Source organism: Empidonax traillii, unplaced genomic scaffold (assembly GCF_003031625.1).
Source record: "Empidonax traillii isolate 1590-97213 ecotype Southwest subspecies unplaced genomic scaffold, ASM303162v1 scaffold869:size279042, whole genome shotgun sequence".
NCBI lineage: Eukaryota > Metazoa > Chordata > Aves > Passeriformes > Tyrannidae > Empidonax > Empidonax traillii.
Window position 1 is genome coordinate 94,645 of NW_020956062.1, and position 14,596 is coordinate 109,240.

Genomic DNA, 14,596 nt, shown 5'->3' on the forward strand with positions numbered 1-14,596 from the left:
TGCCAGGGGAGGGAAGGTGCTGCAGAGCGTCACCGCAGCATGTTCCTCGCGCTGCTCAGGAGGGCTGATCCCTCCCCAGATGGCTGAGCGGAGCCCAGAGCTGCTGCAGCACCTGGCAAACATCACTCAGCCCTTTCATCAGCTCTTGCACTGCCTCCTCAGCACGTTCAGCTCTCACACAGTGTGGGGGATGCAGCTCTGGGAGAGGCCCTGGAGCCACAGGTATGGACAGGGCTGGGTCCTGAGCACCCTCCAGAACAGCCTCTCCCCAAAACACTGTTTAAAAACAACATGCCCTTCAGGCTGAGTGATACACTGCTTCAAAGCAAAAACCCAGAGAGGAACCCAAATCCCTTGGAATCTTCTCCCTGGATATGCCTCTTGCCCCATTCTTCTGCCACAAAAGGGGACAGACCCCAAGCAAGGTCCTGAGGCTGCAAGAGAGGGACCTTCCCAGCCAGCCTTGGGAGAGTTGTCCTGTCTTCTCCTTCCCTGAGCAGGTGTAGGGTATCAGCAGACACCTGAGAGAAACACAAGTGCCTCTAAGCCTTGAGCTTAGACAATATTCCCATCCTAGCAGGAGAATTGCTCCATGGCTTTTCCCCCTCCTTTAGGAAAGGGAGAGGGAAAGCCCCACTCAGACCATGATAATGACATTATTAAGGGAAAATCCCTCAGGAACTTCCACCAGCACTGTGGTATTTGTGATATTCGCCTTTCCTGACATGGTGTGAAAACCTGCAAGGGTGGATATTTATTTACAGGTCAATATGCTGGGATATACCACATGCACCAACATTTTTGTTTCCCTGAGTCCTTTTCAGAAGGAGCAGAATTAAGGATCAGCTCTAAAGCAACCCTAAGTGTCTGTCACTCCAAACTGCAGCCAATGCTCTTCCTCCTCTCCCTACTGAGAAAAGCACAGCAGAAGGTCCTGTAAAGCCCTGAATATCCCATTGTAATCTAAGCACACCCCTTTCCCAAGGGGATTGAATGGATGTCATAAATCAAAGTTTGCCTTTAAACCATAAAAACCCAAGACAAGGCTGCATCCCCTTTGCAAGGCACAAGCAAAAAAACCCACAAGTACACACTAATCCTCCTGCAATGGTGCAGTTTGTACACACCAGCCTCGATAAATGCCAGCCTGAGGGGCTTATAGAGCAGGACTAACTCTGCTGGGTCCTGACTGGGACCTTCTGCTCAGATCTGAGTGATGGAGGAAGGACAGCGAAGTGGACATAAAGTAACCACGTCCAGCAATTCCAGGGATTCTTATCCATTTATTTTAACAAGGTTCTTTATCCCTCATGTCACCCCTGTAACACCTGCAGCTGGCTTCACCTTCAGCCAGCCTGCCTGGGGAGAAGGGAGTTTGCTGCCATCATTTTCTTTTAAAGAGCTGCTTCCCAATGGATCCAGCTGTGCTGATCTGCACAGCTGCATTTCAACAAGCTCCTCACAGAATCAAGGTCAGCTCAGCCTGTATCTCATCCCAAAACTCACCCAAGATCTCCTCATGGATTTCATGGAGGTGAAAGCCAAACTGCCCAGTGAGAACCCAACTCCACCGAGCTCAGGTCCCTCGGCCCTGCCCTGGTGTCTGTGAGGGACACCAGGTCTATCAGAGCACAACTGATTTCTTTCTCACCAGCTGATTGAGAACCAAGTGGGGGTTCTGCCTTCACTGCAGAAGCCATGTGTGTGCTCAGACCAGAAGACAGGTTACATGAAGGCTACAATTATATTGCCTTGATTTGCCAGTGAGGATACACAGGACAAATTAACTTAAATCAGCTATAGAGGTCAAAATAGGCTTTGTTTTGCCTTCACTGGGCTGCAGTGCTGGGAGAGCTGATTCAAGCACAGCTCTTTGGGCACTGGGGACAGTGCAGAGCAGTGACACAACCATAAGACAACACCAGCTGAGGTGGTTTGTTCTTCCATTAGCCAGGTACAGTCCTGCTCCATTTCCTGTCCCTTCAACCACCCACAAGATTTGTGGAGACCTTCAAAATCAGGTTTCTCAGCCTGGTAGGGCACTGCCCTCCCCATCACAACCACAGGCCATCTGAGATGTTCCCCATGGAGAATGGAAGGGTCAGTCCTTCCCACTCATCACCCCTTCCAGATTCAGGGCTCAGGAGACTTTTTTTTGTATCACCTTTTAGTCACTGGAATAAAAGACAATTAAAGCAGATCTTCTCCAGCTGCTGCAGACACCACCAGCACTTGCCTCCCAACCCCTTTGCCATCTTCCCGTTTCCCACTTTCCTGCCTACATATCCAAGTGCCTCCCTGGAAATTTTTTGGGGATCAGCCTTTCCTGTTTGCAGTTGCTCATATGCACAGGTGCCCAGTTCCTCACCTTTCAAAGCTTCATCATCTAGGTCATTTTTCCTCTTGTGTTTCAAACTCTCTTCCCATGTTTTTAATCCCTGTATTTTCTTTTGCCTCTCTTTCTAATTTATTCTCTCCATCCCACTTCTTGCTCTCTAGTCCTTTCATACTCCCCTCTTGGGGCAGGTTTAAAAACAAAGACCCTGGTGCTGCTCACCTCGAGGTACAGGCAGTAGTGAGGCTGAACTGACTTGAGATTTTCCTACAAGCCTGGCCTACCTTGTCCTACCTAACTAATTAAATTATTAAGTGATTAAGTTATTAGTTATCTGTTAAATGCATATCAGATCTTGTCAGCAAATTCAGGTTTTACACAGCTGCCCTTATCCCATGTGTAGGGTGAACTGCTAAACAAGTATTAGTGCAGCATAAACGTGAACCCAACCCAAAACCAAAGCGAAACATCCCTTTGCAGTAAATAATAAGAATAAAATTGGCAGGTGGAGCAGGTGGTGGCACTTGAAGCTTCCCCTCACACACCCCAGCCCCCTTTATAAAGACCAGCTTTACTGCTTAACCAAAGCTCCCAAAGATCATGGAATCATTTGGAGAAGCCCTGTAACACCATCAAGTCCAACCATTCCCCCCACGGCCACGACTGACCAACGTCCCCAAGTGCCACATCCACACATCTCTTAAATCCCTCCAGGGATGGGGATTCCACCAGTGCCCTGGGCAGCTGTGCCAGGGCTGGACAACCTTTTCCATGAAGAAATTCTTCCTGATGCCCAACCTGACCCTCCCCTGGCTCAGTTTGAGGCCGTTCCCTCTCCTCCTGTCCCTGTTCCCTGGAAGCAGAGCCTGACCCATCCCAGCTCCCCCCTCCTGTCAGGGAGTTGCAGAGCCAGAAGGTCCCCCCTGAGCCTCCTTTTCTCCAGGCTGAGCCCCCCCAGCTCCCTCCTCACCAGATTTCCCCTTCCAACTCTGGACTTTCGCCTTCCCTCCCCATGCCCTTGGTTTTGCAGCAGATATTTTCAGCAATGACCTCCATTCCCCTGTGCCTTCTGCTTCCACTTGCTTTCTTCCATCGTGAATCACCAACAGTCCCCATTTCTCATCATAAGAGTTATTCTTTAAATTAAAATAATAAAGAAAATTGCACTAAAGCTTCAGGGTTTGGCTTGGTTTTCTGGTTTTTTATGTTTTTTTTTTTAAGCTGCAAAGCTCTCCCACCGAAAAGCATGCACTTCATGCTAAATAGGAAAAGAGAAAAGGAAAAGTCAAACTTGGTTGAATTTTGAGCTTCTACCCTGCCCTTTTGATGTCTGACAACAAAGAGGTGTGAATGCTGTAGAGTCACACACAGGTACTGCCAAAACCACCCTGCTCTGGGCATGTTTTGATACAACACAAGCTGCCACACAATTCAAAGAGCCCCCAAAACCAAAGACTTCAGAAAACCTGCTCATATCCCCTCATTTTTAACCTTAAACAGCGAACAAAGCACCACCATAGAAGTGTCTTTGTGATGTGTCCAGATTTCAAGCCAATCCCATCAGAAATCTGCCCACAGGGATAATTTCTACATCCTGTGTATCGTGGAGGTGGTCCCAAGGCATAAGCAGAGCTCCATGGCTCCAACATTCCCAACAGCGAACCCCTTCCTTGGAATGGCTGCATTAAAGCAGAAAGAGGAGGATCTGCTTTGATCAATGAACAACTTGAGGAAAAAATAAAATAATTAATAAATACCCAGCTAGCCAAAGAGGGAATGCAATCCATGGCCTTACCTGCTGGGAAGGGATCCCTCCCACCACAGCCACCAGCACAGGGAGAAACCAACCAGGAGACAACCCAGGAGATGCCGAGCCTGGGAAGCTCAGAGGTGTTTTGGGGAAGCTCAGAGGCGTTTTGGGGAAGCTCAGAGGCGTTTTGGGGAAGCTCAGAGGTGTTTTGGGGAAGCTCAGAGGTGTTTTGCCCCAGGAAATCCTTAGGAAATCCCAAGCATCAGCAGGAAGAACCTCTCTGAGGCAATCCTGGTGTGAGACACCCCTCTGGCCATGCTGGTTTTTTTAGATTCCAAGCAGGGATTTTGGAGGCCTCCACTGGTTTATCCATGAATGAAAACTGCTCAGAGGGAGCAGCACCCTCCATCCCATCCCAGGGATGCTGCACCTGGCATGGGGAAGGAGGCACATCAAGGAGATGCAGGGACAGTTTTTTCAGCACTCTTGATCATCCCTTGGAATAAAATATTTCAAAACTGCTCGTGGAGCAATTAAAATGTGCAAACACTTCGCTTGGTGTTCCGACTGCCACATTTAATATTTCAAGCAACATCCAGGCCAATATTGTTGCTTAATTTAACATAACTGGATCCTGACTGCATTTCTAACAGATTAAACCACAGAAATATCCACATGTTTTAATGAGGAATTGGCACAGCTCGGAGCCAAACACATTTTAGCAATATTTTTGGACGAGGAATTCTTTCATAAGAAAAGAAAGCTCGCTGGTAACGGAGCTGCATTCCCTGCATTTCCAGCCTCTTTGGATTGATGTGCAAATTGGAGGGGAAAAAAAAAAATGAAATATTTGGTGCCATTATAATTCAAGCAACATCTGGACAGTTTTCTTTGCCTCAGTGAAAGATTTCAGTCAGCTTTGCAGAGGCTCGGGCCATGTTGCTCAGCAGAATGGCTCCTTTTACATTTGCATGCTTCACTCCCATCCTGCAGTTTCTATGCCAACAAGCATTTGCAACTCTTTTAAAAGCACATTTGGAACTGGGAGGGGGGGTGTGGATGGAAGATTGGAAATGTGATAAAGATTTGTTCGGTTTTGAGGGGAGGGGTTTGGTGGTGTGCCCCCAAATCTAAATCATATTTTCTTTTTATTTGGGCCCTGGAAACTTCAAAAAGGCCCAATAACCATCGTTTGCAGCCATGGCAACTCTTCCACCTGCTTCAAAATGCAGCAGTGACTTGGTAAGAGGAAAGATTGTTCAGTCAATTTGATGTATAAGATATATAAACACACACACTTGCATAAATAAATACATAAAATATATATATATTATTCCAGTTCTCCAGACAAAGAATCAATAACAAACATCACAAATTTACAGGTCCATCTACTACTGCACCATCCAGGCCCCGTGTGGGTTTCCAACTCCCGAGGAAAGGCAAACAGAGACAAGCAGCTACAACCAAACTGCCACTCAAAATCCAGCAGTTTGATTTTCAACCAGATCTTTGGAAGCAGCTCCTCCCCTCCCTCCCCACCCCCAGTCCCAGAGCTCACAGATGGCTCAGATTTTCTATTTACCACGTGTGCTGAGAGCTGTGACATTCCAGGTGCAGGAGGATAAAGGAAACCACAACCACGGAGCGGGCACAACACAACACCCAGAGCAAACAATAGTGTTGATCTGACCAAACTCGGAGGAAAAAGTGGTGGTTTTTTTTACACAGAAGCAGCTTTCTGGACCAGGTGTTGTGAACTCCTCTTCCACCTGAGGTTCACCACCACCTCAAGATGCCTTTTGCTCCCACCCCAGGGCACCAGCGAAGGTGCCCAACAGGAGAACCAGTCACTCCATGGGCAGTGGAAAAAAGGAGTTCCCACCAAAAGGCAGGACTGTGAGGGGGTTTCCTGAGGGAGCCGCTCACCAGGAGGAGCTGCACAAGCAGAGGACCTCCCAGCACCTCCTTCTCAGCATCTGTGCAAGAGCAGGGAGTGACAGGACATGGAGGGGCTTCCCACTGCCAGAGGGCAGGGTTAGATGGATATTGGGAAGAAATCCTTCCCTGTGAGGGTGGGCAGGCCCTGGCACAGGTTGCCCAGAGAAGCTGTGGCTGCCCCATCTGTGGAAGTGTCCAAGGCCAGGTTGGATGGGGCTTGGAGCAACCTGGGCTGGTGGAAGGTGTCCCTGCCCATGGCACGGGGTGGGACTGGATGAGCTTTAAGGTCCCTTCCAACCCCAACCAGTCGGGGATTTTTCTATGAGCTCCAGAGGATGAAAGACCAGAACACACAGTGATCCTGCCAGTGCTGAACATTCATTTACAGGCTCCTCATTGCTGAGGGAGATCTACCAGCCCCTTGAACCCACCTCCTGCGCGTGTGCAACATCCAACCCGCCGTGCCGGGAGGGGAGAGGAAGGGAGGGCTGGTGGTGCCCTGCAATAATCACTCCTGACCACAGGACCAAGAGAAAATCATGGAATCATTAAGCTTGGAAGAGACCTCTGAGATCATCGAGTCCAACCACCACCATGTTCACCATCAAATCACATCGTCAAGTGTCACATCCACATGTTTTTTGAGCATTTCCAGGGATGGGGACTCCACCACTGCCCTGGGCTAGTGCTCCACAACAGCCAAACACAATAAACTTCCCTTCCTTCAGCTGGACAGGGGACACAGACAAAGGAAGGCTGGGTGCCCTTATCCAAAGCAGAACATTTAAACATTTAATTCTCTGCTGTTCCTTCCCTCCCTGCACAGCCACAGATGATCCAGCCCATCAAACAACTGGTTCCAGCAGCAGTCTGGGATTTGTTTTCCCAAGCAGGGATCAGGATGAGATCCAGGAAGGGCAAAAACTCCCTCAGGGGAGACAGAAGACAAAAGCACAAGATAATCAGCACGGTGGTGGTGACCAGAAAAAAGTTGTAAATTGTCAAAAGCCGTGTTGTCTCACGGGAGCAGCACCAGCCTCCAGGTACCAACCCCAGCTCCTGCTGCACAGAGCCAAGAGCAGCAGCAAACACAACTCCTGTCATCTGGGAGAGGCCTACAGGTCACACTGCCTGGCACATGGAATGCCTGGAGCATGGGGAAGGTGCCTTGTAAAGCCACGGTCGCCCATTTTTCCAGTCCTGGCTGTGCCGCAGGAAGGGGCAGCTCCTCCTCTTGCCCAGCTCTGGCCTCTGATTTTCTCTGCCACGATTTCACAACCTTTGCCTTTTCAAAAGCCCTCCTGGCAGCCAGGACAGAGAGCAGAGAGCTATTTTGCAGCAGGAGTGCGTGACTGAGGAATTTGGGCTCGGCTCCCCACATGGTGCACACGGAGCTGGAGCTGCCAAGGGAGCAGGGCCAGAACTGCTGCAAATGAGAGCATTTTCACCTCCTTCAATGAACTGTATGGGTGTGTGCTAGCTGGGAGTGCAGCTCCATCTGTGAGTTAAGAGACTGAGCCTAAAATACTGAAATCAGCAGCAGCTTTCGACAGACAGGAGTTGGCCACACGGGTGTTCTCCGTCTGGGAGAACTTCTTGGCACGAGCCAAGAGCACCAACAGCAAGAAATACCAACCCAGACCAGCTAGAGAATGCACAAAACTGGGCAGGTCTGTGCTGCAGACACCTACACCCTCCCAGGATGTCTGAATGGGAAGGAGGGAAGAGATCTCTCTCCCATTAAGAGGAGGGAGAGTGATTTGGAGTGGATGTTTGGCAAAATCAGAGTCACTGGGGACTCGCGTTAATGAATTCCCACGCCGGGTTTATGATGTTTAAAGGAAAACAAAAGGTTGCTGAGTGCACAGCAGAGCAGGTGAGACCTGAGGAGGATGTTCACACACATGGTTTTATATTCCCTAGGCTCAGTCTAAGCAGGGGATTGTCCTTCCCTCCCTCCCCTGTGCTGAGGGATGTTTGGGCTCTCTCACCTCACAGAGGTCTCCTGGAGCTGGGTGGTGTTGAGATACCCTCCTGGTTACCCTGCTTGAGATGGCAGCTCAAAACCCTGGCTGGAAATGCAACAGATGATCTCATGTGCTCCTCAGCTAATGGAAATACCCAGGGGCCACCGGGTCCTTTGTGCCCAGCCTTGTCCCAGTGGGTCCCTTACAGGATTACTGCAGCAGCCAAGTACCACAAATTGCTGTGAGCCGGACTAAGAGCTAGGAAAGATCAGGAAAAGGAATTAACTCCTGCCCTTCTCTCCCCCAGGATGGATTGCACTCCGCTCCTTTGGAGCAAATTCACACAAAGGGAGAGGGAAACATAGGACAGATATGAGGAATTTATTGCCATGTGGTGCCTTGTGTGGGAACACAGCACGAGATGAGGAATTCGGCTCATTCCCGGCCACATCCAGGTCTGGTGCCAGGAATACAGAGGGGATGAGCTCCACCCCTACTGTCCCCATTGCCTGAGAGCCCACACCTGGATTTGCAACACTTGTGGGGACACAGATGACTGGGCAACAAACCCCGTTCCTCACACAAGACTCTTGTTTTCACCACACTGGGCATTCTCCCTTCACCCACGCTGGGCGTGAACCCCACTGGGAGCACAGCCAGCCCCAGCTCTGGAAGCCTGTTGGGATAACCCTGGAAAGCAAAGCAGGAGGCAGATTCACCACTGGCCTAGGGCCTGGAGTTGTGCCAGAGCTCCCACACCAGCCCCACCAGAGCAGCCCTGGCACGGAAAATGAGCGTGCTGGCTGATCAAACACCAACCCCCTCCCTCAACCAACGCACCCACCAAAGCCCTCATTTAGCTCTGAGACTCATCCCTGGGTGGTGCATCACTTCGGAGCCTTTTAAGGAAACATTCCAGCACTTTCCCAAATTAATCAGGTTGGGGTTTTTTTTTCAGCCAGACAGAGTTAAAAATAGCCAAGAGCCAGGTGGGTGTCAGTGAAACGATCTTGCAGGGAAACTCTTGTCCCACCACACCTGTAAGGAGGGAAGTCCTTTCCCAGGCACTGTCCCTGCAAACAAACACCACGAAGCCCAAGTACAACACTCCCCATTAATGCTGGATAATTTTAAGGTTTCATCTGCAGGCATTTCCATCTTGCTAGCAAAATCCACCTAAGACTTGCACTATCTACCACAGCAGGCTTGACCCTGTTTTCATAGGCAGAAGCCAAAAAAAAAAAACCCTCATAATCCTACAGAACCCAGAGCAAATAACACTCTGGGACTGCCTGATACCACCCTATTAAATACAAACATGTTCCTACAGTAGCTCAATGATTTTAAACACTCCCCATCTTTTCATTTCAGGTTTTAAGCACTTTGCCTGGCAACTGTCTGAAGGGCAAACCATTATGGAAATAGGAAGACAATTAATTTTCCTTTTATTCTGGAAGAGAGGATTATTGGAATAAATAAAATAATCAGCTTAAACGGGAGCAGAATTCACAACTTCTGAAAAACACAGGACAGGGTTTGTGTTTTTTTTTTTTCATTTTCCTTCCCAAAGAAAAGATTTTCTTGGAGGGAGTTTGCAAGGAAAGTGCAGAAGTTTGGGAGTTAACCTTGGAGTGGTGACTCAAAAATCACTGCCTCTGTGGCATCAGCAGGAGGAGGGCTGTCAGTTCAGACACTCTGAGAGCCACTTTATGTAATAATTTAATATAGCAACTTAAAACAGCCCCTCAAAAAGATGCAAAGGCCACTTCCCAATCTCATTTTGACCAAGGAGAAGTTGCAGCAGCTCAACACAGCCCTGGTGCCAGTGGGAAAAACATCCTGGAGCAGTGACAACAACAGGTCTCTGTTTTTTAGGATCCCCTCCTCATCCAAGGCTCTGCCCCCCAGTAAATCCACATTGATTCAGTGGAGATCTATGAAATTATCTGTATTTCAACACTGTAGAAGACACCAATCAAGCAAAGGAAGGGTAAGTGCCAATGCTGATGAAGGCAAAGCAGAGCAACTGTGTGATCAATGCCTTTGGCAAGAGATGTTCAGCACTACAATTAATATGGTTAAAGCAGGATCTGACACCCTGGGACACACATGTGCACCCACACACATGAATTAAGTTAAAGGTAAAGCATTTCACTCCCAAGCCCCACAGGGAGAAGTGAACAGATGCAAGAGGAGAGCCCCCAGGTTCGTATTAGCAAGAGGTGAAGTTATTGTTTACCGAGAAAAACTTGGGATATCTTGGTGAGAGCCGTGCAGTTATTTCTGGAGGGACTCCTCTAATAAGCAGAGTTATAAAAATAGGATGGAAATTGTGGTTCTACAATTTCCAGGTTGCTACAGGCTCGACAAGAGATGACTGATGGAAGCACAGATTCCTGGGAACAGTAAGGACTGTGAAAGTACTGAGAAATCAAACTGATGATCTGGAAAATAACACGAGATTAAGAATGATCAGGGTTAGTGGGGGCTCCTGAAGGACCAGAGGCAGGAGAATGGAGACTTTTAGTCTGTAGTGGGTTATGAGGAGGCTGGGGATGAATAATTTTGCCTCTCTGGATGGTGTCTGGGTGAGCCATGTCCCCACACAGGTCAGGTACCCAGTGCCCCACATCCCTCTGGGGAAGGAGCTCCTGCGTCCAAGAACCCCAATGTTTAGGCCAGCTCATAAATCCCAGCCTGGTTCCACGATCCAGCAATGTCCCCTCCATGGCTGTGGGGGATCCATGGCTCAAACTGCTCCCTGTGCTTCCTCCAGCCCTGGCTCCACAACCTCCAGGTGCCCAGGAACAGCCACAGCACGGGAGCTGGAGGAAGAGCCCCTGCATGTCCCAGCACCCTGTGCTTCCCACAGGGAACAGCCATTTCCTCTGTTTGCTGCTCCAGCTGCACAGCACTGCGGCAGCAAGTAGGTCATGGACTAGATGGTGCTTCAAGAATCACCTGCAGTTTGTTTGCTCTTCTTTTATTTTTCCTTTTTTTTGTCTTTTTTAGGAGCCACCAAGTCACAACACCAAGCACCTCCAAACCCAGCCTCCTTCAGCAGAGCTCCATCCATCCATCCATCCATCCATCCATCCATCCATCCATCCATCCATCCATCCATCCCATTCCATCCCTCCCTATTCTCTCCTTACAGCCCTGTCTCCTGCATTTCTGCTCTCTCCCTGCTCTGTTTAATTCCACCTCTCCCCTGCAGGTGGATGCAGGTGTTTAAAACAGGATTTTTCTTCCATCTTCCCTTTCCCCATGACCTTGTTTTTCCCAGCACAGCACACCCCACTGCTTCTCTCACAGGCAGAACCCACACCAGGCCCTCTGTGCTGATCTCACTGCATTAACTCTCCACCCTGTGAATGGAGTTTTTCTACTGATTCCACAGCCTGGTTAAAAAAATGCAGCTCCTTGCCCCGTGCTCATAACTTCACTCACTAATCCTCAGGGATTAGGGGGGTAGGGTGTTAACAAAGGCAAAATGCAGCCATGAGCTGGATTTGAAAATGGTCAGGAAGGCAGGAGATAAAACTGCCCTGAAGGTGGAGAAACACTGCAGGTTGCAGCAAACCCTTCCCCACAGCGTCTCTGCAGAGAGAGGGTTCATCACATGAACAGTTACAGGGCTCATATCACAGTGTCTGGTCTTCAGGGCACTGCCAATTGACTGCAGGTTGGCTGAAGCAGTGAGAAGGCAGAGAAGCAAAGCCACCAGGCTTTGAAGTGGTCACCTTAGTGGACTGTTAAATGCTAGGGCTTGGATACAATCACCCAGCAGAGTTACTTTCTCCTCCCTGGGATTGCCAAGGTTGCACGAGGGTTTTTTAGATACACTTGTAAGACTCAGCTCCATTTGGTTCTTTCTGTTTTGGACACAGTCCTGGGCTGCAACGACACCAAAGAGGTGAGCAAGTCTCAAATTCAGGTTTCAGTTCCTCTACTGTACAATGTTATGCTGGTGGAGAGAGAGACAGAACTGGCCACACAGGCAGAATTTTTCACAGAAATCTGAAGACAGGAACGTGCAAATTCAACAGTGAACCCTCCTGAAAAGCCTGAGTCTCAATGAAAGCATCCAGGAATCCCTGTGCTGCATCCCCTGAGCTGCATTCCCTGCATGTCCCACAGCCCACACAGCCCCATCCATGCTGCCCCATGGCATATGGGAGTGAACACCAGGGTAGGGTTTTTGGGTAGATGACACCTTTGCTCTCCCCAGGTCACTCCAGACTGAGCACTGACTATTCCCTCCTCCCAAACATCCCCATTCCCCGTGGGCTGCTGCTCCCTCAGCCAGCACAGCAGGAGCACACGTGGCCCATCCTTCCCAATTCCATGGACACAATTCCATGGGCTGGAGAACCTGCACTCAGCTCAGCCACACCAGAGCACTGGGGGTTCACAGGCAGAGTGAGGTGCCCGCTCCCTGGGAGGTGCAGGGATCTGCAGAGCTCCTCCAGCAGGGACCAAGAACACACCCACAAACTAAACCCAACAGAAATTAAATTTGCTTGTAGTTATTTTTTTCCTTCCAGACTTCTCAGTCCCGGGGCTTGTTGGGGAGGAGCTGGATGTCTCCTTGGAGGAGAAGATCCCTGTGCAGGAGGGAAGCAGCTCCAGGATGAGGCTCTCACAAAAGCTGCTCCCATCCACAGGCACAAAGTCCCCAGGCCATTGAAGGTTTGGTAGGGCTGAAGCCCAGTGCTCCACGCTGGGGGCTCTCCTCAGTCACTGAAAATAGCTCCTTTTCTCCATTTTACTCTAAAACAAGAAGAGGAGGAGGGCTTTGCCCTCTGGCTTTGAGCCAGAAGCCGTGGCACTAAGGAAACAGAGTCACCTTTGTGCCTTTGCTGAGCCTTTCCCCCGTTCTTGGGCGCAGGGATTCCCACCCTGGCAGAAGGAAAAGGTTTAAAGCTGGTCCAAACCATTCCAGGGGTGAACTTGATTATTTTTCACAGTGAGGTTGCAATAAAGAACGAGATGATGGATCCAGGCTCCCTAAAATCAACCACTGCAAGAGGAAAACACAGCAATGGCCCAGAGGGAGACCCTGGGACAATCCCCTCCTTCCAGCGAGGCCCAGTCCTGGTTCCAAGGCACCTCTGGGCCTTGTCCTAGCAAAGCAGCCCCCACCTACCCACATCAGCTTAAAGACACATTTTTCTTATACCCTGATCATAGATTTTTAAGGTTTCTCTTTAACTTTTCTTGCTTTCAACTTTGCTTCTCAAAAAAAAAAATACTCTTTCCCAGCCCTTCCACCAAACGCGCTTCAACCAGAACTTGATCATTTTTTTCCTGAACTGAAAACCCCTTCCCATGGTGACAGACACGTCACTGGCACCAGATAAAAATCTGAAAGAGAAAACACTCCTCCACCACTGAGAAACTGATGCAGCACCACCGAATCCCAGCACAACCATGGTCCTCCACGCCACGAGTCTTTGTTCTCACAATCATCTCCAAAACAATATTCTGACAACAACATCCCTCCCTATATAGATTTATATTGCTATATCTCTATCATTTCCCTTACACCCATCAAAATAAAGATATAATTAACCCATCCTCAATAGAAATTATGATGATTTCGAAACAGCAAGAAACAATCTATTTGCATTTGGTAGCTAATTATTCCCCCTACGCACAGAGCCACCAATGTTCCCTAAATCCATCCACGGAACAGACAGTCTGTGCCAGCCAGAGCTTCTGGAAAAGAGGGGAAAAGGAGGGACTAAGCAAAAAAAAAAAAAAAAAAAAAACAAAAAACAAAAAAACACCTCAACATTGGGGTGGCAAGACTTTCCTCAAAGCTGCAGCATCTCGAGCTCAGCCACATCTGTGATAGAACTGCCCTCCTGAACTCATCCAGTAGCATCAGCATCCACCTGGAAGCTGACAGGTACCTCAGGACAAACCTGGTGGGAGCCACTGACATTTGTTAAATTATTGGATTATTACTCCCTTCTTCAGAGCACTCCAAGGAAATACGAAGCCACTTCCCGACAAATGCCATTGGACACAAATTCCACACCAGGAACTACTCTCAGAGCCAGGCAACATCGGGATTTGCAGCGACACAGAGGTGCATCCGTGATTCCTCCCTCCTGGAAGGAGGAAGGGTGTGCCCTCCTTCCACCCACGGAGTCCTGGGGGATTGCTGAGGGCTGATCCCCAAGCCTGAGCCCCGGGACAGCCACTCACCCCACGCAGGTACAGAACATGCCCTTCCCCACCCCTCCCTCCCCAAGCCAGGCAAGTTTAGCTGACAGATCACCTCCACTTCCTCACCATCCCCAAGGATTAACTAGGTGCTTTTAGCAGGTAAAGACACAAACCCTGGTCAGGGAGCCTCTCCCAGCTCAAGCAGCCTGACAAAAATCAAGTCACCCAGACATTTCTGCTTGGCATCCCGGGAGCCCCCCAGGTCGGCCCTCCGTGCTCGTGATGGATTTTGGAGGGAGCTGATAGAAAGCATCAAGGATGGCAAATCCTCGTGGAGCAAGCAGATAAAACACTCTTCAATCATCAGGAACCAGCAGAGGTTTCCCCTTCCTCCAGGGTGGCCCCACAGAGCAGGGCTTGGGAAGGAAG

General features: G+C 49.4%; 1 protein-coding gene across 2 annotated transcripts in view; it reads right to left on the bottom strand.

Moving 5' to 3' along the window:
• The window catches only part of EHMT1 (euchromatic histone lysine methyltransferase 1), a 122,068-nt gene that overhangs the window by 87,636 nt on the left and 19,836 nt on the right, over window positions 1-14,596 (bottom strand). The window lies entirely within an intron of this gene.